The sequence below is a fragment of the Otolemur garnettii genome, unplaced genomic scaffold (assembly GCF_000181295.1).
Source record: "Otolemur garnettii isolate 467f Iridium unplaced genomic scaffold, OtoGar3 scaffold00007, whole genome shotgun sequence".
Lineage (NCBI taxonomy): Eukaryota > Metazoa > Chordata > Mammalia > Primates > Galagidae > Otolemur > Otolemur garnettii.
The window spans coordinates 9,646,171-9,671,047 of record NW_003852402.1 but is presented as its reverse complement, the minus strand read 5'-3'; the positions used below and the strand labels follow the sequence as shown (position 1 = coordinate 9,671,047).

At 48.0% G+C, this 24,877-nt stretch overlaps 1 protein-coding gene across 3 annotated transcripts in view; it reads right to left on the bottom strand.

Moving 5' to 3' along the window:
* Nucleotides 1–24,877, bottom strand: part of TMEM184B (transmembrane protein 184B) — a 51,946-nt gene that overhangs the window by 23,000 nt on the left and 4,069 nt on the right. Inside the window, exon 1 of one of the 3 annotated variants that reach the window (XM_023509459.1) lies at nucleotides 20,373–20,391. The exons of 1 other annotated variant lie outside the window; for it this stretch is intronic. The gene's annotated coding sequence lies outside the window, so the exon portion shown is untranslated. Of the gene's footprint in view, nucleotides 1–19,516; nucleotides 19,672–20,372; nucleotides 20,392–24,877 lie in introns of those variants that run through there. One more of the 3 variants, XM_003783207.3, reaches the window with a different exon arrangement.

Genomic DNA, 24,877 nt, shown 5'->3' with positions numbered 1-24,877 from the left:
GACTTACCCCAACACAGAGCAAGGAATCAAAGCAAGGTCTTACAAACATGTTGTCTTCCCACCTCTCACCAAATGGGGGGACTTGGATGAGTTGTCCCCTCTCCCCGTTCCAGAGCCTCCTAGCAGGACAAAGCTCGTCCTCAAGGAAGCCAGTCTGCACAGTGCTATATACAGCCTGTACATGTTGGGCTGCGGGGTGAAGACTGGAGTCTGCCCCTCCATAGTCAGTATAGGCCCCTACCTGTTAAGGCTCTCTTGCCTGCTCAGGCCCCACAGGCAAGGGAGACACTAGCCTGGCAAAGCTTTGAGAAGCAGAGGCAGTGCTGTCTGGTGCCAGCCCTTTGCTTCCCTAGAGAAGGGCCTCATGTTAGCCCTTTTCCAGTGCAGCCCATGCACCCTGAAGTAGAGGCAGGATCTACCAATGAGGCTCAGAGTCCCAGCTGCTCTCACAGGACCCCATTATTTTCTTAATGGACCAAATGTTAAACTTTCGCCAGGGACATGGCAGAGGGCCCAGAGGGGAGATGCCAGAATTTTTTTTTTTTTTTAAACAGAGTCTCAGTATTGCCCCAGCTAGAGTACAGTGGCATCATCATAGGTCACTGCAACCTCCAACTGCGGGGCTCAAGCAATCCTCCTGCCTCAACCTCCCCAACAGCTAGGACTACAGGCATGCGCCACAATGCCTAGCTAGTTTTTCTAGTTTTTGTAGAGACAGGGTCTTACTATATCACCCAGGCTGGTCTCTAACCCCTGGTCTCCAGTGATCCTCCCATCTAGGTCCCCCAAAGTGTTAGGCAGCAGCATCTTTCTAACAAACACATCCTGAGGCCAATGGATTTGTGGTGGGCCCTCGGCCTTGCAGCACTCCCACCTCATCCTGGTAACTTCTCCGTGCACCAGGGATAACCTAGAGGCCTCATCACCTAGAACTGCTAAGAGATGAGTGCCCAGCATGAAAGGAGCCCATCAGCTGACTTGGCCAAAGCTCAGGAGGGGATCAGGGAAGGCTTCCACATGGTGGGACTTTGGGACTGAGTCTCCAAGTGGCATAACCACCCATCAGCTCTGAAGTCTCCCAAAGGACTCCCACTGGACTTCACCACCTATGGGTAACTGATTTCTCTCAGAGCCTCAGTTTCTTCATAATAACTAAAAGTCACCATTTTATGACTCCTAATTCAAATAATGATATAGATATGGATGATAAAACCAGTTAGTGAAAGGCTGTTGGGGAACTTGGCAATGAATGAATCAGGCAGCTTCTCTAGGCCCACAGTTAAGATCAACACCACTGAAGTCTGGAGCCTCCTGATAAAGGCTTGGGAAGCCAACAGCACCACCTAGGAAGGACTCACACCTGAAACATGAACTGGAATCTAAACAAGCCACTAGTACTAGTCACTAGGACCCAGGAGCTAGAGAGGGCAGAGGAACAGACCAGATGATGCCATGAGGAAGCAGCCGCCATTCACAGGTCAAATAATCTGGATCCACCAACAAATGAATTGCTGTTACGGAATTGCTGTAATGGAATAAGAGACTTGAGGGGACACAACTAAACACAACATGTCTGGGTCCTGATACTAACAAACCAAATAATTAAAAGACATCTTGGAAATAAGAAAGACAAGAATTTCTGTCAATTTCATTACTGGTGATGATGGCATGGTGGGTATGCAAAAATTAAATTCCTTACCAATGGAGGAAGAATGAGCTTTTCAACAAATAATGCTGAATTGCTGGATATCCAGAAGCAAAAACAAAACAAACAAAAAACACTTTGAATCTTAACCTGAACCTTTGTTCAAAATGGATCACAGATTTTTTTTTTTTTTTTGAGACAGAGTTTTACTCTGTTGCCCTGGGTATAGTGCTGGGGTATCATAGCTCACAGCAACCTCAAACTCCTGGATTCTAGTGTTCCTTTGCCTCAGCCTCCCAAGTAGCTAGAACTACAGGTATCCACCACAATACCCAGCTAGTTTTTCTATTTTTAGTATAGACAGGGTCTTGCTCTTGCTCAGGCTGGTCTCAAACTACTGAGCTCCAGCAATCCACTTGCCTCAGCCCCCCAGAATTCTAGGATTACAGGCATGAACCACCATGCCCAGCTTAGATCACCGATTTAAATATAAAACTGTAGAATTTTTAGAATATATAGAAGAAAGAAATTTGAATCCTAGGGCTAGGTCAGGGGTTCCTAGATTTAACACCAAAAGCATGATCCACAAAAGGAAAAAGTGATTAAAGTAAACTTCATTAAAGGTATAAACTTTGGAGCTGTGAAAGACTCTACTAAGAGGATGAAAAGACAAGCCACAGAGTGGATGCATTATTGGTAAGACACAGACCTGGTACATATCTTGCACCAGGAATATATGAAAAATGCTCAAAAAGCACAATGCTTAAAAAAAAGAAAGAAAGAAAAAATCCTATTAGAAAATGGGTAAAAGACATGAACAAGTATTTCACTGAAGAACAGATACAGGGGCTGGACTTGGTGGCCTTCACTGGAAGGCCAAGGTGGGAAGATTGCTTGAGGTCAGGAGTCCTAGACCAGCCTGGGCAACATAGCAAGACTCCTAAAAAAAAAATAAGAAGAAAAATTAGCCAGGCATGATGGTGTGCATCTGTAGTCCCAGCCACTGGGGAGGCTGAAGCAAAAGCATCACTTGAGCCCAGAAGTTAAAGGCTCCAGTGAGCTATCTCGTTGCCACTGCATTCTAGCCTCTGTGATAGAGACCTGTCTCTAAAAGAAGAAAAAGAACAGACACCTGGCAAACAAGGACAGTTTAGAAGCTGGCACAGGGCAGTAACAATGAGGAGGGGTGTATAAATTTAAAGGGTAACAAGGGAGTTCCCTCCAGGTGATGAAATAGTTTTTATATTTATAATGGTAGGAGTTATATGGATCTACCAGGAAAAAATTACATAAAACTACATACACACTTGAGGAGGGCGTATGGTGGCTCACGCCTATAATCCTAGCACTCTGGGAGGCCAAGGGTGGACTGCTTGAGCTCAGGAGTTCAAGACCAGCCTGAGTAAGAGTGAGACCCCTATCTCTACTAAAAATAGAACAGAACTAGCTGGGTGCTGTGGTGGGTACCTGTAGTCCCAGCTACTCAAGAAGCTGAGACAAGAGGATTGCTCAAGCCCAGAAGTTTGAAATTTCTATGAGCTATGATGATGCTATGGCACTCTACTCAGGGCAACAGAGTAAGACTCTGTCTCAATAAAAACAAAACAAAAAACCTATATACATACTCCTCAAAATAGTAAAAACTCAGTAAGGTCTGTATTCCAGTTAATAGTACTGCACTAATGTCCATTTCCTGGCTTTGACATTATACTACAACTAAACAGAACGTTACCACTGGTAGAGGCTGGATGAAGAGCACACAGGACCTTGTGTAAATATTTTTTTTTAACTTCTTATGAGTCTACAATTATTTCAAAATAGGAAGTTTTAAGTCTTTATCAAGTAGCAATACATACTGAAGTATTACAGGGTGAAAAAATAACATGTCAGAGATACACTGTTTAAAAAGGGGGAGAGGAGGACAGGGGGCTCACACCTGTAATCCTAGCACCCTGGGAGGTCTAGGTGGGTGGACTGCCCTGAGTTCACAGATTCGAAACCAGCCTGAGCAAGAGCGAGACCCCGCCTCTATAAAAGCCAAACCCGGCCTTTAAAAGAAATAGCAGAGCATTGTGGCAGGTACCTGTAGTCCCAGCTACTCAGGAGGCTAAAGCAAGAGAATCACTTGAGCCCAAGAGTTCGAGGTTGCTATGAGCTATGACGTCATGGCACTCTACTGAGGGTGACATAGTGAGTCAGACTGTCTCAAAAAAAAAATAAATAAATTTCCAACTTTTCTCATCCTTTTCTGTGACAACTGGCTGTTAGAGATACTGTCCCGGTGATATTTTCAAACCATCTTTAAGCATGTTTAACACGTCCCTTCCCAGGAAAGGCATGTATTGCAATGAGTGAGAGAGGCCCTGCTCTTTGAAGGAAACCTTGGCTGGGCGCAGAGTGCTCCAGAAAAGTCTATTTGAAAACTGCTTCCACTGCCATAGGATTATACTACCAAACAGTATGTCTGCCACTGATTTAAAAGAAAACAACAAAAACTCTCTCATATCCGAACTCCTAAAAAAACTATGTAACAGAATTTTCTAATCTGTTAAGAAAATTTCCCAAGCATGTGAGTGGGTTTTAGACTCATCTGTTAAGAACTTTAAAACGAAATTACCTTCTATTTTGTTTACAGAAACATGATTGGCACCAGAGAGAATGGAAATGTACTAGCCAAATTTCAACAAATCCTTTGCATACTCAGTGGACAGGACAAAGAATGAGTAACCCAATTTAGAAAGGAAGCCAGTGATGCATCTGTTCCGCGTGTACCTTCGCATCCCGGATGGGGATCTTTTGCGGGGAGGGGAGCCATCAACACCCGGTACCTAAACAAACTAAGCACAGAGCCAGACCTTCCAAACGCTGTCTCGCAGAACATTAAAGCACACTTTCCAAAAATAACCAAGCATATGAAGCCAGAAGGTTTTTGTATCATCAACAAAGTAAAACATTTTGTAAATTATTACATCTTTAGCTTGTCCTTTGGTTTATTTTTTGGAGCAGGTTTTATTATGTATACAGGAAAACAGTGAGGTAGTCATGTACATACTCGTATGTGTATATATTCCTATAACTATACATCAATAGCCTTATACTGGGGGCGCATGCTCAAAGAAGGGTTGTGGGTTCTGTTACTGAGAAGGATATGTGATCAAAGAAAGTTTAGAGAGTAGGGCTGTGGTGAAAGGTAATGGCTAAAAGGTTCAGAATTGGGGCTGATGCTATTCCCACTTTTCTTTGCCTCTGTGCCCTTATTCTTCCCGACACATGTCCCCGGGTTCTCTCAGTTCTAGACAGTAAATCAGATAGAAAGCAAAGTCAAGTATTGCCCCCCAACCCCACAGCCCACCTGCCAGCAAGGAGTACAGTCATTCCCATCCGCTTCTTGCAAAGAAGCCAGGCCATGCAGGCAAGAACTTTGTCCCAGGCTCTGAGTCAGGAAACTGAGCTGGAATCTCAGTGCCATCACCTGAGCTGGGCCCAGAACAGGTGACTGGAAGTACCAGGTGGCTCTGTCCCATGGTCAAGGCCTTTGGGCAAATGAGTTTAGGAACTCAGAATTTTTCAGATTTTAGAACGGATTATGCTGCTAAATGTGGCATGACACCCCAGGAGGGGTATGGGCAGCACCCCACAACCACATAGTATTTCATAGGGAAATGTATGGCTAGTCACCCTAGGTGAGATATTTTTAAAGACCATAATTAGTCTCACTCCAATTCAGGTCACATTTTTCCAACGAAATTAGTCTGCTGCAGATTTAGGAAGAAGCTTTGGGATTTCTAAGTGTTCTGGATTCCAGTGGAGAAAGGAACTTTAGCCTGGATTGGACTGCTCTCCAGAACTACAGGAAGGCAGGAGCCTGAGGAAGCAAGCCTCTGTGTGGCTTATTTTTGTGCTTATTTTCAAACATGACAGGATCCCTCCTTCCAGCCCGAGATCCACTCAGAACATGTCAGGAGCTGACTGTCAGACACACACTCTTGCTTGCCCCCACAAAGCCTGACCTCCATTCTTTTCTGACTGATCTCCCTTCTAGTGACACCCACCTTTTCAAACAAGCTATGAAGCTATAGCTATGTGTAATCACTGAACACCACTACCTGCCCTGGAATTCAAGCATTTCAGAGAACATCAAACCATCTCACTCAAATTTTATCCTGAATCACTGTTAACTTCATGTTCAAGGAATACCTTACTTTGCCACCCTCCCATCATAGACTTTATTATGTCCTATGTGGTGAGCTGAATAATGATGTCCACATCCCAACTCCCCAAACTTAAGAATATGTTACCTTATATGGTAGCAAAGGGACTTTTGAGGAAGTGATTAAATTATCTTGAGAGAGATTATCCTGGTTACATGGGTGGGCCCTTACAAAGACGGCAGCCTGACAACTGAAACACAGAAGAGAGAGTGGGAGACGCTGGAGACGCTGTGCTGCTGGCTTTGAAGATGAGAGGAAGGGGCCACGAGGCACAGAATGCAGGTGGCTCCCAGAAGCTGGAAACAGCAAGAAAACAGATTCTCCCCCAGAGCTTCCAGAAGGAACACAGCCCTGCTGACTCCTTGGTTTTAGCCCAGTGAAATACACTTTGGACTTCTGACCTCCAAAACTGTAAGATAATCGATTTGTGTTTTAAGTCGCTAAGTTTCTTTCTTTTTTGAGACAGAGTCTCAGTATGTTGTCACAGCTCACAACAACCTCAAACTCTTGGGCTTAAGGTGATTCTCTTGCCTCAGCCTCCCAAGTAGCTGGGACTACAGGCGCCCACCACAGTGCCCGCCTATTTTTTTATTGCAGTTGTCATTGTTGTTCAGCTGGCCCGGGCCAGGTTCAAACCTGCACACCCTTGGTGTACGTGGCTGGCGCCATAACCACTGTGCTACAGGTGCTGAGCCAGTTTCTGATAATTTCTTACAGCACCAAACAGCCTACAGATGAGGAAAGGCCCGGAGGGAGGAGGTTATTTGCCCACAGACAGCTAGCAAACAAGTCCTCATACCAATGCTGCCATGCTATCAAATCCAAAGTCCTCCCAAGGGCCATGAAAGAGCCTGGGGCTCTGTAGCCACACCAACCTAAACCAGGCTTCCCAGTGCTAGCTTTGTGTCCATGGGCCAGTTACAGAACTGCTCCTTTCCTCAGCTTCCTCATCTGTAAAATGGGGATACAGACACACCTACTCAGCAAGAGCTGTAAAGTAACACGGGAAAGCTCTGAGCAGGGCGCCTGGTACTATGTAACATCTTTCATTATTATCACTCTCTCATTTCTGTCATTTCATCCTTTGGTCAGACTAGGAGTTCATGTTCCCAACAGTCTCAGAGAGCCAAGCCACCAGTCCTATATCTGGTTGTCTGCTCACTTTCTTTTTTTTTTGGCCGGGGCTGGGTTTGAACCCACCACCTCAGGCATATAGGGCTGCCCTACTCCTTTGAGCTGAAGGCACCGCCCTGTCTGCTTACTTTCATACCTTCTGAGGTCACATTTTCATTCATTAGTTTCAGATCCAAACCCTTTTGTGCTGCAGTCATGAAGTGCTCAGACAGGCAGGCAGCTGCCACCCACAGGCTGAGCTAAACTGGCAACATGATCTCTGGAATATTAATGCAACCTGGGAGTTGTTTTGTTTTTTTTATTTAATATATACAGAGAAACTCAAGAGAGGTGGGATTTGACTTGAGCACTGTTCATATGAATTGACCACTGTGCTTTGCTTCAGCTGCTCGGGAACAGCAATGAGCCCTCCTGCCTCGGGAGGCTATCTGGCCCGTCAGCTTCTGGCCCTTCTCCAGAGGGGATTAGAGGGAAAGAGTGGCCAGTGGCTGAGCAGTTCTGCCTGCTGAGCCTTTGAAAAAGCGTCACATGCCCTCATGGGGATAGGGGTCCTCATCTCTCTGTCCCAATCCCCTCCAGTCTACACAAGCAAGCTGAGGCCCCTCTAGCAGCTAAGTTCCCATGAATCTCTCAACCAGGAGAAAAAAATCATCTAAGCATGCCCCTGTCACTTGGGCAGGGTGCTGAAATGAAGGACAGTAACAAAAAAGTCCCAGATCCTCCAGAGAGGGCTTACTCCATTCCGCCTTGTAATTAGGTCTTTTTCTTTAATATACATACCAGTCCTAATTTTGATCATCTCAGTTTTCTCCCAAATTGAGAAGAAATGGACCAGCACTCAGCTTCATTAACTGGGCTTTTGACCACCTTTCCAGACTGCTGAAATCCTAACTGGCACTAAGCAAATGGGTCCCCTTGCAGGTGCCAGAATCCTGAAACGCACCAATCCTATTGCCCTATGGGAACAGGTTGTCTAAACCAAGACCCCTACACCTGCCCTATCCCCTGAGACCCTGCTAGCAAGAAGCCTGGCTCCAGCCCAGGATGCCCCCAACCTGTATTTCATTCACACAAACACCTATTGACTTGGGCAAGGTGGCATCACATTCTGGGTGCACAGCCAGCAACAAGCACATGTGTGCTCCCCCAAACAAGGCCATATTTCACAGCAGAAGAGGCCAGACACAACCCAAATGCTTGTCCACTGGAGAAGGGATAAATAAATAGTGATATAGTCAAACAGAGGACTCCTACGCAGGAGAGAAAAAGAGGAAAGGACCACAACAGGCGAGCTGGATGATCTTGCTGACAGAATGTCTTCTGTGTGCTCCCATTCCCAAGGCTTACACCCTGGCAAACTAACTAGAAGTGCTGAGGTGAGCAGTGGTCACCTTGGGAGACCTCAGCAAGCAATGTGGGGTGCAGGGATGGTTGTGCACCTTGATTGGGGCAAATTACACAGGTATGGACAGATGTCAAAATCCACCAAGCTATACATCTAAGATTTGTTATGAGTTAAATAACTATACAAAGTTTTAAAATATAATATATACATACCATTGAGCACCTTCAATGTGCAAAGTCCAAAGGGTATCTCTGACCCTTTAAGAGCTTATAGTCTAGTGGGGAAGAAAATCCACTTGAATAATAAAGTTGTCCATGGCCAGTGGGACAAGTAATGAGAATAGGTTGAGTATTGGTATTGGGTGCCTGTGGCTCAGTGGGTAGGGTGCCGGCCCCATATACTGAGGATGGCAGGTTCAAACCTGACCCCGGCCAAACTGTAACAAAAAAGTAGCCGGGCATTGTGGTGGGTGCCTGTAGTCCCAGCTACTGGGGAGGCTGAGGCAAGAGAATCACCTAAGCCTAGGAGTTGGAGGCTGCTGTGAGCTCTGACGCCATGGCACTCTACTGAGGGTGACAAAGTGAGATACTGTCTCAAAAAAAAAAAAGAATGTCAGTATTACATGTGACCTGGGGGATATAGCAGAATAAACTACTTAAATGCAGGAGTTGGAGAGGAAACTGTGTCCAAATCCCACCACTGATGTCTGCCCTACACCAGGTACCTTCTGCTTCCTCACCTGTAAAGAGGGAATCACAGTAGCTATATATCCTGAGTTCTTGAGAATGCAAGGAAACAATCTGCACCAGGCACTCAGTGCAGGGCCTTGGCCTCCACAACTTCCAATCCCACCATGTGACTGTCCTACTCCTGCTTCTCAGCCAGGCACATTCACAGCTATCAGAAGGGCCTTGGCCTCCACAACTTCCAATCCCACCATGTGACTGTCCTACTCCTGCTTCTCAGCCAGGCACATTCACAGCTATCAGACGGGCCTTGGCCTCCACAACTTTCAATCCCACCATGAAGCGTGTGGCTACTCATCCACTCCCTTAGCAAACACCTAACAAATCAGTGGCTCGGAGCAGTACCTGTTCTTTTATGTTGCCCTCGGTAGAGTGCCATGGCGTCGCAGCTCACAGCAACCTCAAACTCTTGGACTTAAGCAATTCTCTTGCCTCAGCCTCCCAAGTAGCTAGGACTATAGGCACCCACCACAATGCCCAGCTATTTTTTGGTTGTAACTGTCATTGTTTGGCAGCCCCGAGCTGGGTTCAAACCTGCCAATTCTGGTGTATGTGGCTGGCGCCCTAGCTGCTGAGCTACAGGTGCCGAGCCAATCCACCCATCTTGTCCTAGTGCTAGGATTACAGGCATGAGCCACCACGCCTCGCTTAAGTGTGCAATTTTTGATTAGCCCTTTGGGGGCCGAGTGAACCTGGCCATCCTTGAGGGGGTGGCAGAGGTGAGATTATAGTTGCTATGCTGGGCACAAGGTGAGATTATACTTTCAATGTTATCTAATTTTTAAACAATTAATTAATAAATACATTCACATGATTCGGCAATCACAAGGTACATGGGACTTCCAGCCAGTAACTGCCAGTGCCTCCTCCAGAGACACTGCAGTCACCACCTCCTTGTAGATGCCCAAAGACGCTCTGTACACACACAAAGGCACTGGTTATTTCCCTACACTTTTGCACAGATAGCAGGTCTCAGACACACTCAGACACCTGCTTCTTTGCTCAGCCACCTTCCTTGGCAACTGTCCTGTCTCAGTGCCGGGAGTCTTCATCTCATTATTTATGGCCATGCGGTATCCCAGGGTTTGGACGGGCCATAATTTGTTCGTGGCTCCCTGCTAATGGGCAGTCAGCTTACTTCTGATCTTTTGCTATTTATTACAAATAAGGGAGCAGTGACTAACCTTACAAATAAGTCTTTTTGCACACATGTTAACACATCTGTAGGATAAATTCTTAGAAACGCAGCTGCTGGTGAAAGTGTACAAACATCTATAATTTCGGAAAATGCTGCCAGAGAGGCAGAATACAGTTATTTAAATTGTTCACTAAGAAATAAGCCTCAGAGTTGGGGAAAATACTAATAACCTGTCATTTTAAGGTGCCCAGGTGAAGAAACGGAAGAGAAAAGCTATTTTTGGCAAATGGAGCTCTGGGTCAGAAGAGGCGCTGGACCCAGATCAGCCCCATTCATGCAGAGCTCTGGTCCACACAATAGTGTTTCCTCAATGTAAGAAAAGGCAAGACCTACACAGTTCCTCCCTCACCCCTTCCCAGAGCATTGATGCCCTGGACCCAGGGCAGGTGGAAGGGTGGATGGTGATTGACTGGCCATTACGTTGGCCATAACTGGCTTCTCTGGGTGAGGGCACCAGTGCACAGTGGAAGCACGGACCTGGCGGGAAAGGGTGGAGGCAGAGCGCCCGACAAAGCCAGGGGCTTCCAGTCTAGCCACCCCAAATGAGCGGTGGGCACCTCTTAGCATTTCCCCATGCATGCTGCAGGGGAAACTACAGCGGTGGAAGACATACCCATGTGCCACGGCGCTCACTCTTAAACAGCTCTGCTCCTGGGTCCTTCACAGACATCTTACATAACTCCTGTGCCCAAAGCCATCGCTACCTAAGCATCAGGCCAGCGACTCATGGAGATGGAGGCAAGTGGACTGGAAGGAACACTAAGTGTCAAGTGAGGACGTGGAGTGTATGTGGTGAGCTGGGCAGGCCTTCCTCCCACCTCCACAAACTTGGTGTGACTACTTAAAATGATGAATAGAAGGTCTAGGCCCCCAAACATGTGGGGAGTACCACTTGGCCAAACAAGGCAGCACTTGTAAGAAAGAGCCCTTGCCAGCCCCGTCTCCCAGCCCTGCTCCCACTGACTGAGACAGCCAGGAACTTCAGGAAATCAAATCGGACTTAAATGTGCTGAGGTTATCGCTCTTAAATTTTTTCTAACCAATGCACAGTGTATCAACTTTTCCTCATAAAGCAAGTATGTATTATGTTGGTAAACCTAGATTTTCACATATCCAATCTGTTTAAAGTCATTGACAAACTTGTGTATACATGCACTTCCTCCTCCTGGAGGTGAAGCTGGGACCTCAAACACCCCAGGAAGGGTTATGACCTGGGATTCAGTTACCTGCCTGTGTCTCACGCCTGTGTGTGTTCAAGCTGGTCTCACTTCCCACAGGCTAACCTCCACCCTCTAAGAGCCCCAGCCCACTGCCCCTCCTCCAGGCAGCACCCTCCTCAGCCTGGCTCAAGGTACAGCAGACTGCTGCCTCCTGGGACCCCTGCAGCTTCAAACTAAACCTTCGGTAAGGTAAGGTAACATGCTTCCAAAGTCTAAGCAATTCAGCATTCTGGGCTTCCCAGGGAGGCCACAGCTCTCTGGGGGCAAAGCTGTACTGGTGTGGCCACCTGGAGCAGGAAGGGCACAGGAGTGAAAACCAGAAAATCTTAGGCAATTCACCTTTTCTGAGCCTCAGTCTCTCCATCTATATAGGCTCAGTAATTTCAAGGTTCCAGGGCAGCTGAAAGGCTTAAATGAAACAACATATGTGAAATGTAGCAGTACTTGTGAAAAGTAATTTACAAAGCCCACACAAATCCCAGCTGGGATATTAATATTAATTAGGCCAGTAATCCTACCACTCTGGGAGGCTAAAGCGGGTGGATTGCTTGAGCTCAGAAGTTCAAGACCAGCCTGAGCAAGAGCAACACTGTCTCTAAAAAAAAAAAAAATTGCTGGACTTGTGGCAGGTGCCTACAGTCCCAGCTACTCAGGAGGCTGAGGCAAGAGAATCACTTGAGCTTATGAGTTTGAGGTTGCTGTGTGCTATGATGACACAACACTCTACCAAGGGCAACAAAGACTAATAATAAAATTAAAATTAGTATGCCAATATTAATTAACATTCTAATATACACCCCTTCACCAACATCTATCATTATGACTTACAGGCCCCCAAATCGAAGACTCATGAGACTCCAGTTCACTACTCTGGATGAAAAAACAACCATAGGTGTGAGAGGCGGTGACCAGGAGGCTCTGCCAGTAGCTACAACAGCGCCATGGGGTTAGTTATTTTTCTCTTGAGCTGTTCGGTAAATGATGACCCAGAGGGCTTTGGGGAACAACCCTGCTCAGGGGAGTGGAGGTTCTCAGCCACCACCAGCAGGACAGAACCCCTGCGGGTACAGGGTGTCCATAGGGGTAGGAGCAGGGGATAAATAGATACCAAACTCCACATGTCTGTTGGAATAGGAAGGCTGCCTGATCTGAAAATCCCTTTTAGAGTGACAGAGGCAATAACTTCCAAAAGTCTCGCTCCACCCCCTTTGTGGGGGTGGAGGGGCAGCCATCCTGAGATTGCCTATGACCCACAGGTAAAGGGTCCTCAGATCATGGCTTCCCAGCAGAGAAACTGGGCTCTTCAGGAGGATCACCAAACATTTTAGGTTGGGAAAGAAGCAACACACATGTGCATATGCCCACACTGTGCACACGCCCACACTGTGCACACACACTCCTTCCATCTTCAGAGCCACGTGACCTGCTCCACATCCCCAAATCACACCCTTCCTCATGGAGGCTCATAGCTTTCTCATCTAGGACCTCACCTGAGCCTATGAGTGGGCAGAGGGTGTTTGTATAACCCCCACTAAAGGAAGTGAAGCTCAGAGAGGGTAAGTGACTCAGTAAAGGTCATTACACTGGTTTCTGACCCAGTCCAGTTGCCATGTTCACCACCCAAGCCACAGTACCATCCAGGAAAAAGGTCAGAGACCTCATCTTTTCCACAGAGAACTAGAAACAAAGTACAGGCCTCTGTTTTATTACAGAACTTCTCTGATTCTTTTCTCTCCAGAGCTAACTTCTTAACTTCATGGGTAAATGCTTACGATCCGATGAGAAGTAGGATTAGTGTTATCTGCAATCGGGTAACACAGGTTTATGTCTAAAAAGAACATCACAGGTGGCGCCCATATCTCAGTGGTTAGGGCACCAACCACATAGACCAAGGCAGGTGGGTGGGAACCCGGTCTGGGCCTGCTAAATAACAATGACAATTACAACAAAAAAATAGCTGGGCATTGTGGCAGGCACCTGTAGTCCCAGCTACTTGGGAGGCTGAGGCAAGAGAATCTCTTAAGCCCAAGAGTTAGAGGTTCCTGTGAGCTGTGACACCACAGCACTCTACCCAGGGCAACATAGTAAGACTGTCTCAAAAAAAAAGAACATCACTGAAACCTCAACAGTGATTATTCCCTAATTGTGAAGTTTGGATAATGTTAATCTTATCCTCTACCTTTCTGTGTCCCAAATTTACTACAATCAGCAAGTACTACTTACATATCAGAAAAGCCCATTGTTTTTCAAAGATAAACAGTAAAATCAATATTGCAAAAGTTTCATTAAAAGAAAAATTCACCTAGTTTTGTGTGACTTTTTAAAACACAGTGGAGCTGGAAGTGACGCACATTAGGCACAAAGGTTTTCTGGGTGGGATCTTCCGCCTCTAGTTTCCACCCAGAGGAGAAGGAAAAGGAGGTGTCTGCCAGGCTTCCTGCCTCCCATCACAGGCCAGAGACTTCTCACACCATCCAAACAGACTCAAGGCTGTTTAACAGGTACCTAGTGATACAAGCTCAGGCCTAACAAACAATCATGGTCTGATCAGTCTTGGTGTCTGTCACTTTTCAAGAATAATTCCAGGGCAGTGCCCAGAGCTCAGTGAGTAGGGCACTGGCCACATACACCCAAGCTGGTAGGTTCGAACTCGGCCCAGGCCAGCTAAAATACTGACAACTGAACTGCAACAACAACAAAAAATAGCTGGGCATTGTGGCGGGCGCCTGTAGTCCCAGCTACTTAGGAGGCTTAGGCAAGAGAATCGCTTAAGCCCAAGAGTATGAGGTTGCTGTGAGCTATGATGCCACAGCACTCTATCCTAGGTGACAGCTTAACACTCTGTCTCAAAAAAAAAAAAAGAAGAATTCCAGCTTTACCTTGAGGGGCCATCCCATGAACTCATCCAACTAGTCATAAGATGCTTAGTCAAAAACTATTTCAGCATCTACTGCGTGCAAGGCGTCACGCCACACACTGAGTCTTCATTAATCTAAGGATGGAAAAAGTACGAACTAGAAGCCACGTGCCATCCTTCTATGTTCTGTCCAAGCACAGGGATCCCACTATGTCAAAACAGAAGCAGACGTGTGAATGAGGCGTGCAGACTAATTCCAGCTTCTCGGCTACCTCTGCATTTAGACTTAGGTAGGCATCCAGTCCTTAGGAAAAGCTGAGTCTGAGAACGCGTGTACCTCTTAGGAAGGCTGCGGGCTTGGCTGCGCCCTGGTAAGGTACCTACATCTCACTGGGAAGAGGTGAAAATGATGGGGAGGGGACGATGAGATCTAAACCCTGAGCAACTATTCAATTCCTCTTTCCATAGCCTCCTCCCACTTTACTTCTTCCCCTTTCTGTGCTCTCCAAGGCCAAAAAGATGGTATTCAATGAACATTTATTTCAAGCCCACTAGGTTCTGAGTCCTACTGCCAAAAAATTTCTAAATCATGAAATTGCTTGCCACATGCTGATGCCTCTGCGTGGAACCCACTTGCTCTGCCTATACACGTGAGGGCAGCTTACATGTAACCTCGCCAAAGATGCACCTGCCCAGGTGTGAATGACCTGATGCTCCCTCAGAATCCCCTGGCAATTATAACTGCAGATGTGTTTGATGTCTCTCTCCTCAGCTGGACTCAGCTCATGAGGGCAGCTCCCTACAGACTGCCTGGCACCCAGGCCTGCGTTACCTCTCAGATAAATTAAATGGCCTGCCAAGCAATGATACAAGCATATCCTATGTGCCAGGTACTGTGCTGGTCACAATAGCTACATAATAGTCACGCTATTATTACTTCTATCTTACATATAAAGGAAAGTGCATCATTTCCCCACATTTAAAGAACTCAACCACAGACACAGCCCTAACAGGAGCGAGGATTCTCTCCCCAGGTCACTGGACTGCTCCACTGCTCCACTCCCTACCTCCCTGTCTCTCCCTTTGTGCTATGGGAGACCATCTTTTACCCCTTCCTGAATTCCCAGCCTCCTATCCCAAGGCACCCAATCCAGAGGCTTCCCCAACTCCTCCCCTCTCATCCTATACCCCATCATCTCCCACACCCCGTCTACCTCGTCCTGACATGGACCCCCTTGGCTATGCTGCATCCCCAAGTGGAACACATCCAACCACACAGCCCTCAACCCCACAGAGAGGGATGAAGTCTCATTCATCATGCTCTGCTGTGACTAGCATGTAGCTGCATTAAATGCTGACCAGCCCGACAGCCCAGCAAAGTAGGTATATAGAGCAGGTAACTCCCCAACGAGCTTACAATGAGACCTAGTAGTTGAACCCAGCTTCCCTGGCTCCAATTCCTGCTCTGTCCCCTAACCCTCCTCTGCCTGTATTTACAGAGCTGATGACTTGGGGGTACAGATGACAGGTAGCCACCACAGCTCTCAAATGCATTCCAGAGAAGCCCATCAGGACCCACAAGACCTGAAGAACCAGGAAGAATGTCAGTGCTCAGTGGAGCCATTTCCCAGCCAGTTAGAGAGCAGACATTGTTATAACAGTGGGCTCCAGAGGCTGGCCTGGGCCACCCAGGGTTTTCAAAACCAGAAGGTGCTAGAAGGAGAAGAGAAAGGTGGTAGAGGCTAAAAAAGGTGCCAAGGCACACTGCACCCCATGATTGCATTAATGTACACAGCTGTCATTTAATAAAAATAAATAAATAAATAAATAAATAAAAAGGTGCCAAGTACTTAGGGAAAGCACATGAGGGGGGCCAGGTCTTCTAGAAGTTATTTGTGGGAAAGAAGGAAGGAGAGTAAAGGATATTATGGCCCTGTGACACATGACCAAGCACTCCCTTTTTGAAACTTTGAAGGGCTCCCTGTTGACCACACTGGGATCAAGTTCAAACCCCTTAGCAAGGTCTTCCCCCTAAGCAGGACCTTCAAAGGTCTTCATAACCCAGGCCCAACATAGCCACATCTGAGAGGCAAGGCATTCCTTGCCTCCACATCTACCCGGGGTTCCCTCTACTAGAAAGCCCTCCTCTTCCTCTAGGGCAGCAGTTCTCAACCTGTGGGTCGTGACCCCTTTTTAACAATAAAATGTACTGTGGCATTAGGAAGGCTGAGAACCACTGCTCTAGGGGTTGAGGAGCTCTCATCCTTCAGGGCCAGGAAGATTTCTGGCACACAGGAGGGTTAGCAGGAGAAGAGCATGGGCTTTGAAGTTGGCCTGACCGGTTCACAGCTCAACTCACCAGCCAGCTGTGTGACCTTAGCACTATTTTAACCTTGGCTGCATCCTCTGCAAAATGCAGGTGACCCATCTCATTGGGTGGTGAGAGAAAGAAACACAGTAATTCATAAAAGTGCTTTGAACTGTGCCTGGCACACAGTAAGTGCTCAATAAACGGGCTGTTGTTCCTATTGTCCTCTCAGCCCCTTTAGGGCCTTCTGTTTCTACCACAACTAGAGCACTGTCTTGCACATATTTGTTACACGTTCGGCTCCATCAACCAACCACGACCTTTGAGAGGGTATGACCCATGCTCTGGCCTCTCTCCCCTGCTGCCAGGCACAGTGCAGGACAGCAGGGAGTCTTCGATAAGCGCTTACTGCCTGCCAGCGCCTTGGGCTGGAGGTCCCAGGGCAGACCCCACACAGAGCTCTCCCAAGGCCCAGCTGCTGGCCTCCCAGAACTCACACACCAAATTCCCCTTCTAAAGGCTCCAAAGCATTCGAGCATGCATTTGCTGTGACTCCTTTTCAAAACAATAAAGGGCTGTACCCTGCCTTGCCGAGGCTGTTTCCACTCCAGGGAATTTACAGAGAGAAATGAGCACAGCAGGGACTGGAAATAGCACTGAGCCCCTCTCCGGGAGAGGGCTGGGCAGGCCAGCCAGAAATCAGGAGCAAAACCTCAAAGACAGAGTGGGAGAAAACAGCCTCCAGACAGAAGTCCAAGCTCACAGAACTCAGCCAACACCAGTGAACCAGGACAAGTGGATCACTCACACCCATATTGCCTCGAGGCTCTCCTTTCCACCCAGTGGGAGAAATTTAGAAGGTGCTCCTTGCAGGACCAGAACAACTTACAAGTCATCCAGAATCCTGAGGACCACACAAAAGCACCCCATGGCTTTTAGGGGAATTCTCAGTGCCTTCTCTACCCATGCTGGCTACCAGGGCCTCGTATCTGGATTGGGGTCACTAACAATGTCCATCTCCTCAGCAGATTGGGAACCCTTAGAAACCAGACACAAGGTCCCATTTACCTTCAGACGTCTGTGTCCCTAGCATGGTGCCTGGCACACAGTAAATGCTCAATAAGTACAAGGCAAGAAAATGTGGCAGCAAGAGAGAGGTCCTGGTTTAAGAATGACTCCATCCAAGCCAGGCATGGTGGCTCACACTTGTAATCCTAGCACTTGGGAGGCTGAGGCGGGTGGATTGCCTGAGCTCACAGGTTCAAGATCAGCCTAAGCCAGAGCGAGACCCGGTCTCAAAAAAATGTCAGGGTATTGTGGTGGGTGCCTGTAGTCCTAGCTACTTGGGAGGCTGAGGCAAGAATGACTCCATCTAGGCCTACTATGTATCCTGCACAAGCAAGTCATGAGTTTCCTCTGGCCCTCCGCATCTGCAAATAGGAATAACACACAGCTGCCGTGAGAATTACCTGGGAAAATATATGTGGAAAGCACAAAAACCTCATATAAACATCAGCCATCCTTCAAACTTCAACTCAATTATCTTTTTTCACTGAAGTCTTTTCTGCTAGCCACATTACCCCACCCCCTACCCCAGAACAAAACCCATCTCTACTCTTTCTGTTCTTTTGTCTTATATTATTCACATCAATATGATCACTTGTTTCCAAAATCTGATTCCCCCACAGCCTGAGAGCTCCCTGATGCCTGGGGCACCATGTGTTTGAGTCCAAATGGGCACACGGGCCTGGCTGCTAGGGCTTTCCCACCCCACAGCCCTAGGTCCCAACTTAAGACACTCCAGAGCCTAGGAGGTCCACCACGTATGATGAAAGGTAGGTGGGAAAGGACACAACAAACATAACCTGTCAAGAAAGTCACACCTCTGAGACCTGCGCTTCCTCAACAGGTGCAGGTGAGCTTGTTTTCCTGGCTGGCTCCACAGTGCACAGGCCTCCAGGGCACAGATTGCTGCTTCTTTCCTTACAAAGGCACCCAACAGTCAGATAAATAATACATGGCCTTCACCTCACACATAGGTATCAGGCAGGCAAACACCTGCTTTGCCCCAAGATGCCCTGGAAGAGCTCGAGGAGTGAAATATCTGGCCTTATACAACCTCACCCCCAGAGGGAATATGGACTGGAAACCGATGCCCAGCCCCCAGCCTCACTGCCTTGCCATAGCCTGGAACAACTTGCACCTAGATGCAAGTAGATCCAAGCAAGGTACCAAGCTAGGAAAAGTAAAACCTGCAGAAAGGATACACACACTAACAACCAGTCTCTACGGTCTCTCCGGAGGCAAACATCCTTGGAGCCCCAAGTTCCAGTAGGTTACCCTCTAAATACGCTCACCTGTGTGCAAGGCGTGGGCACCATTCATGATGCAGCCCCGACCACCTCAGCGCCAACCACCCTCCCAGGTCACCGCCACCCGCACAGGGCATGGGTGCTTCCACCACGTCCTCGGTAGTGCCAGGCGCCAGCACACCCACCCAGGCGGACACAATTCCACTTGCAAAGAGCCGGTCCATCCACCTCCCCTCTCCTCAGCCATCCCTACGGGCAGATCCGATTACACTCCTGGCGCGGCCCCCGCCACGTTGGCTTGGAGGGGGAGCGGGCACACCCACGGGCCGCCCCGCGACCCCGCAGGGCAATGAAGGGGCACAGAGCAGGACAGGCGGGGCAAGGGATGCCCTCTCTCTCCTAGGCTGGGCCCTTCCCGCCCGGGGACCGGCGGCCAAAGTGACCCGCGCGGCATCCCCCGCTGGGGCCTCTCCAAAACCCAGCAGCCCCCCCCCATACGTCCCCCTTGGGGCTCCGCGCGAGGCCGGCCGGGAGCAATACCTCAAGAGCCCATGGCGGCGGCAGTGGCGTGTATGGACGTCGTGCGGTGGCCAGAGTCTGCGGGCGGGGCGGGCGGGCGGCGCCGCAGCCCGGGTATCTCAGCAGCCGCCGGCGCGTCCCGGGCCCCGCGGAGTGCCGCCGCGACGCGCCTGCGCATTGGACGCGCCGCCGGGGAGGGCGGGGCGGGGAGCACGGGGCTGAGATCACCGGCTGGGCCTTAAAGGGGCCGCGCGCCGAACTCCAACCAGCCTCACACGCGAGCGGGGCCAACTCTGGTTCCCTGCTGCTTGCAAAACCAGCCAAGACTGGCCCCTGCCCCACCCATCGCAAGCTTCCGGGGATGCAGAGACTGAGCCCTGGGCTCTCATCTCTGTCCCTGACCCTAGATGACTATGTGGCGCTTCATTCTCTTAACCTTAATATCCTCCATCTGAGCCTGTTTTAAAGATGAAAGAAAGTACACTGACTATTTGTTGAGCGGAGGATGCATGAGAAATTGTGGAATGAATGTACACCGCGTGTTGTGTGCAATTACGCGAGCTGAAACTGCAAAGCACAGAAAAAGGCTTTTTCTTCCCACTCCGCTCAGCAGCACCCGCCTCACTCTAGGCGGCCTGAATAGTGTTAAGTCTTTTCAGATGCTGCCCAAGCCTAGCCTAGTTCTGTTCGCCAGATTCACAAGTTACCCTGGTTAACTGAGAAACATAAAATGCAATCAAGTTCTGGGGATTGATGGGTCAAGATCCCTGAATATATTTATCCCTACAGCCCAGACTTCTCCCCTGCACTGACTACTGGGCCTCTCTTCCATGTAGGTCCAGTGACCACAACTGAGCCTACCTCCCCTTTAACACACAGAGAAACTTGCTCGGCAGCTCCATACTTCCAGGCCAGAACTCGGGAGTCAACCTTGAATCCCCCTCCTGTCCTTTACCCACTCAGAAAATCCTCTTAGCTTCGCTTGCACAATACACCTAAACTCTGACCTCTCCCACCCACCTCCATAGGCCCTACCCTGGTCCAGTATCTCTCCAGGATTACTGCAATGATCTCCCTTTTTCCAATCTTGCCCTTTGATCCAGTCTGTCAATATAGGAATCAGAGAGAGAGTCTTTTAAAATCTAAGTCAAAACATGGTACTTCTTTGCTCAAAACCCTCCATTGGCACCCATTTCACTCTAAATAAAAGCCAAAGTCCTTCCAAAGCATTGATCTGACATTCACCCGCTCAGGCAAACCTGACCTCATCTCCTACTTTTCTTTGCTTCTACACACACCTCTTGATGTTCCTAGAACAAGCCAAGCACACACATCCCCAGGTCTCTTTCACTGGCTGAGATCACTGTTCCCCCAGATACCTGTGTGGTCCCTCCCTCCCCTTCTTCAAGGGTTTGCTTAAATGTCCCCACTCAGTGACACCTGCCCTGACAACCCTAAAATTTACAAACCTCTCACATGCACTCCTTGTTTCCCCTTTATTGTGCTCTATTTTTCCCCCATCACAATTTTTATCATATTATACTATGTATTGTTTGCCTATTTTACAGCTTATCTTCTTCCAGTAGACCCTAAGTTCGATGAGGCCAAAGATTTTTATCCTTTTCATTTCCTCAAGTAATCCCTGTACTCAGTACAGGGGCTGGCACGCCTGAAAAAAGTATTCTGTAGCACAAACCTTCTAAGACCTTGTCATAGCAAAGTTCTATAGAAAAATTCGTTGTCAGCCCCAGGTAACATGATCTCAGAGCTGTCCCAAGTAGAACAAAGCCTATCAATTGCATTGTAATCATTTGTTGCTGACAGCTCTCTTTCCCTTCACACTAACCCCTTCAGGGCAAAGTTCTTGTCCCAGTTGTCACCATACCTGCAATGTTTACTGCAGAAAGCTTACAGACCGGCCCAGTCTGACATCCACTGCCACCTCCCGAGTGTTCAGGCCAAACTGTACCCAAATTCAGGCTCTTGGTCCCTGTTCCTCAAGGACATGCTTGGGGCTCAACTTACGGAGGCCCCAGGCTGGTGGGAACAGAGGCAGGTGGTTGATATTTTTAGGCTTGAGTTGCCAGAAAGGGGCTCAAAGACAGAAAGTCACCTGTCCTGAGTGACATGGCAGGCCAGCAGGTGGTGCTGGGGGCCCTAGTCAGCGCTTCCTGGGGGAGGAAAAAGCCCCCCTCAAGTCTTTTGCTCCTCTTTCCAAGATAAAGAGAAACACCTTCCTCCTTGCCCTCAGTTCCCTCCCTTCACTTTATTTATTTATTTATGACAGAGTCTCACTTAGTCACCCTCAGTAGAGTGCTGTGGCGTCATAGCTCATAGCAACCTCCAGCTCTTAGGTTTAGGAGATAATCTTGCCTCAGCCTCCCAAGTAGCTGGGACTACAGGTGCCTGCCATGACACCTGGCTATTTTTTTGTTGCAGTTTGGCCAGGGCTGGGTCTGAACTCACCATCCTCCGTGTATGGGGCCTGTGCCCTGCTCACTAAGCCACAGGTACTGCCCCGAAAATACATTTTTTTTTTTTAGAGACAGAGTCTCACTTTATTGCCCTTGGTAGAGGGCTGTGGCGTCACAGCTCACAACAACCTCCAACTCCTGGGCCTAAGTGATTCTCTTGCCTCAGCCTCCCAAGTAGCTGGTACTACAGGCGCCTGCCACAATGCCTGGCTATTTTTTTGTTGCAGTTTGGCTAGGGGCGAGTTTGAACTCGCCCCCCTAGGTATATGGGACTGGCGCCCTATTCACTGAGCCACAGGCACTGCCCCAGAAAAAAAATTTTTTTAAGTCAAAAAATAGGCAGGGGGTGGGTGGTTCACACCTATAATCTTAATACTCTGGGAGGCTAAGGTGGGTGGATCCCTTGAGCTCAGGAGTTTGAGACCAGCCAAAGCAAGAGCAAGACCCCTTCTCTAAAAAAGTGGGAAAAAATTAACCAGAAGTTGGGGGGGGGGGTGGTGCCTGTAGTCCCAGCTACTTGGAAGGCTGATACAGAAGGATCACTCAAGGAGTTTGAGGTTACTACGAGCTAGGCTGATACCAGAGTTGTCTAGCCCAGGGCAACAAAGTAAGACTCCGTCTCAAAAAAAGTCCAAAAACAGTAGATGCTGGCATGGATGTAAAGAGAAAGAAGTCATTTTATCAAAAAGACACCTCCATTCGAATCTTTACTGAAGCACAATTCACAATGACAAAGATGTGGAATCAACCCAAGTGCCCATCAATTCATGAGTGAATTAACAAAATATGTGCATGTATATAATACTACTCTGCCATGAAGAAAGATGAATTAATCCTTTTTGCAACTATTTGGATGAAATTGGAGACATCATCCTAAGTAAAGTATCTAAAGAATGGAAAAACCAACACCACATATCCTTGCACACATGTGCACCCAGAGGGAAGTTAAATTTACTAGAAATCAAGCAAGGAGGGGGAGAAAGTATGGGTGAAAACTTAATCTAACAGGTATAATGAACACTATCTCCGGCTGGGCTTGTGACTCACACCTATAATTCCAGCACCTGGAAGGCTGAGGCAGGTGGATTGCTTGAGCTCAGGAGTTCAAGACCAGCTTGAGCAAGACTGAGTGAGACCCCATCTCTAAACAATAGCAAGGTGTTGTGTCAGGCACCTGTAGTTCCAGCTACTTGGGAGGCTGAGGCAAGAGAATCGATTAAGCCCAAGAGTTTGAGGTTGCTGTGAGCTGTAATGCCAGAGCTCTACTGAGGACCTGAGGATGACAAAGTGAGATTCTGTCTCAAAAAAAAAAAAAAAAACAAAACAATGAACACTGTCTGGGTGATGGGCAGACTCAAGTATAATAAATTGATGCATGCAACCAAAAACATTTGTACCCCAGTAATATTTTAAAATTAAACATAATAAAACAGAACGGGGGAGGGTGGAGGGGGAGACAGGATTGGGCAGGAGTGCAAGCTGATGAGTGGCCCAGAGCCCAGAACACACTCCGACCCATTTACCTGCAGCATCTGTGTCTCCCACTTATATCCCTAGGGATAGACAGACAGGCCTGGCTAGATGACCTGGAGGCTGTGAGGTTTGGCAGGAAGAGCGTTAGTCTGGCTGTCCATTACTTCCTAACAGGATGATTTTAGACATGGACTTTGCCTCTCTGAGCCTCAGTTTCCTCATTGTTAAGTAAGTACGGCCCAAGTGGCAGAGTTGTCCCAAGGATATATGAAATGTTGACACAGCACTGTGCACACGTCTAATGACGTGCTAAGACTCCACAAACTTCCTACCTGAATTAGGCCTTTTTTGTGGCAATAGACTAAAACTCAATTAACCAACTAAGTTAAGCAAAGGAAGAGAATTTATGAGCTCACTTAATTAGGAAGTACAAAGCAGAGCTGGATTTGAGGCCTCACGTATTGTCATTAGATGCTATTTCTGTCTGTTTCTTGTGTGTGTGTGTGTGTGTATGTGTTGGCCCCATTCCCAGGGCCTTCTCTTCCCCCACCCATAGTGGCAGAGACTGCACCCCTTCCCCAGGAATTCCAAAGTACGTCTGTCCCAGGATCACCTCAGATTGGCCCCTAGCTTGGGTAACATTCTTATCTCTGAACCAATCAGCGTAGCCAGGAAATGCAATTGGCCAGGCCTGGATCATGCCCCCCACCCTCCAGAGCCAGTTGGTGGAGTCAGCCACTTCTGAACTAAACATACTGAAGAGGAGGGGTGAGTCCCAAAGGAAAATAGGGTGTCATGACCAGAAGAATAGGCAAAGAGTGCTGCTGGAGAGGAAAAAATAACTGCAGATGTTCAATAACTCAGAGTGTTTGAGTGACTCCCAGGGTCATCCAGAAAGGAATATCAGGGACAGGGCCAAAGCATAACCTCACTCAGAGCAAAAAAGGGGGAAACCAGGACAGAGGTGTCAGCATGGGCTAGCTCTTGCAAGACCTTTTAGCCTGTGCAATGGCCAACTGCCTGGTCAAATCCCAGCTCTGACAGGCTGCAAGACTTTCGGCAAGTCTCTTAAGCACCCCTAAGCCTTAGTTTCTTCACCTGTAAAATGGGGATAACAGGACCATCCTTTTAGGGCTGATATGGGGGGTAAATGAGATAACACAAGTAAGGCTGTTAGCACAGGGCCTGGCACAGTATAAGCACTCAATAAGTGTAGTGTTTGATATCTACAATATTAAGGAAAGTAAGAAGCCCCCTTTTGAAATTCCTGTTTGAAAGTGAAAACATAAACAAGCCAAATAGGCCAGTTTTTTTTTTTTTTTTTGAGACAGAGCCTCCAGCTGTCCCCCTGGGTAGAGTGTCGTGGCATTACAGCTCACAGCAACCTCCAACTCCTGGGCTCAAGCGAGTCTCCTGCCTCCGCCTCCCAAGTAGC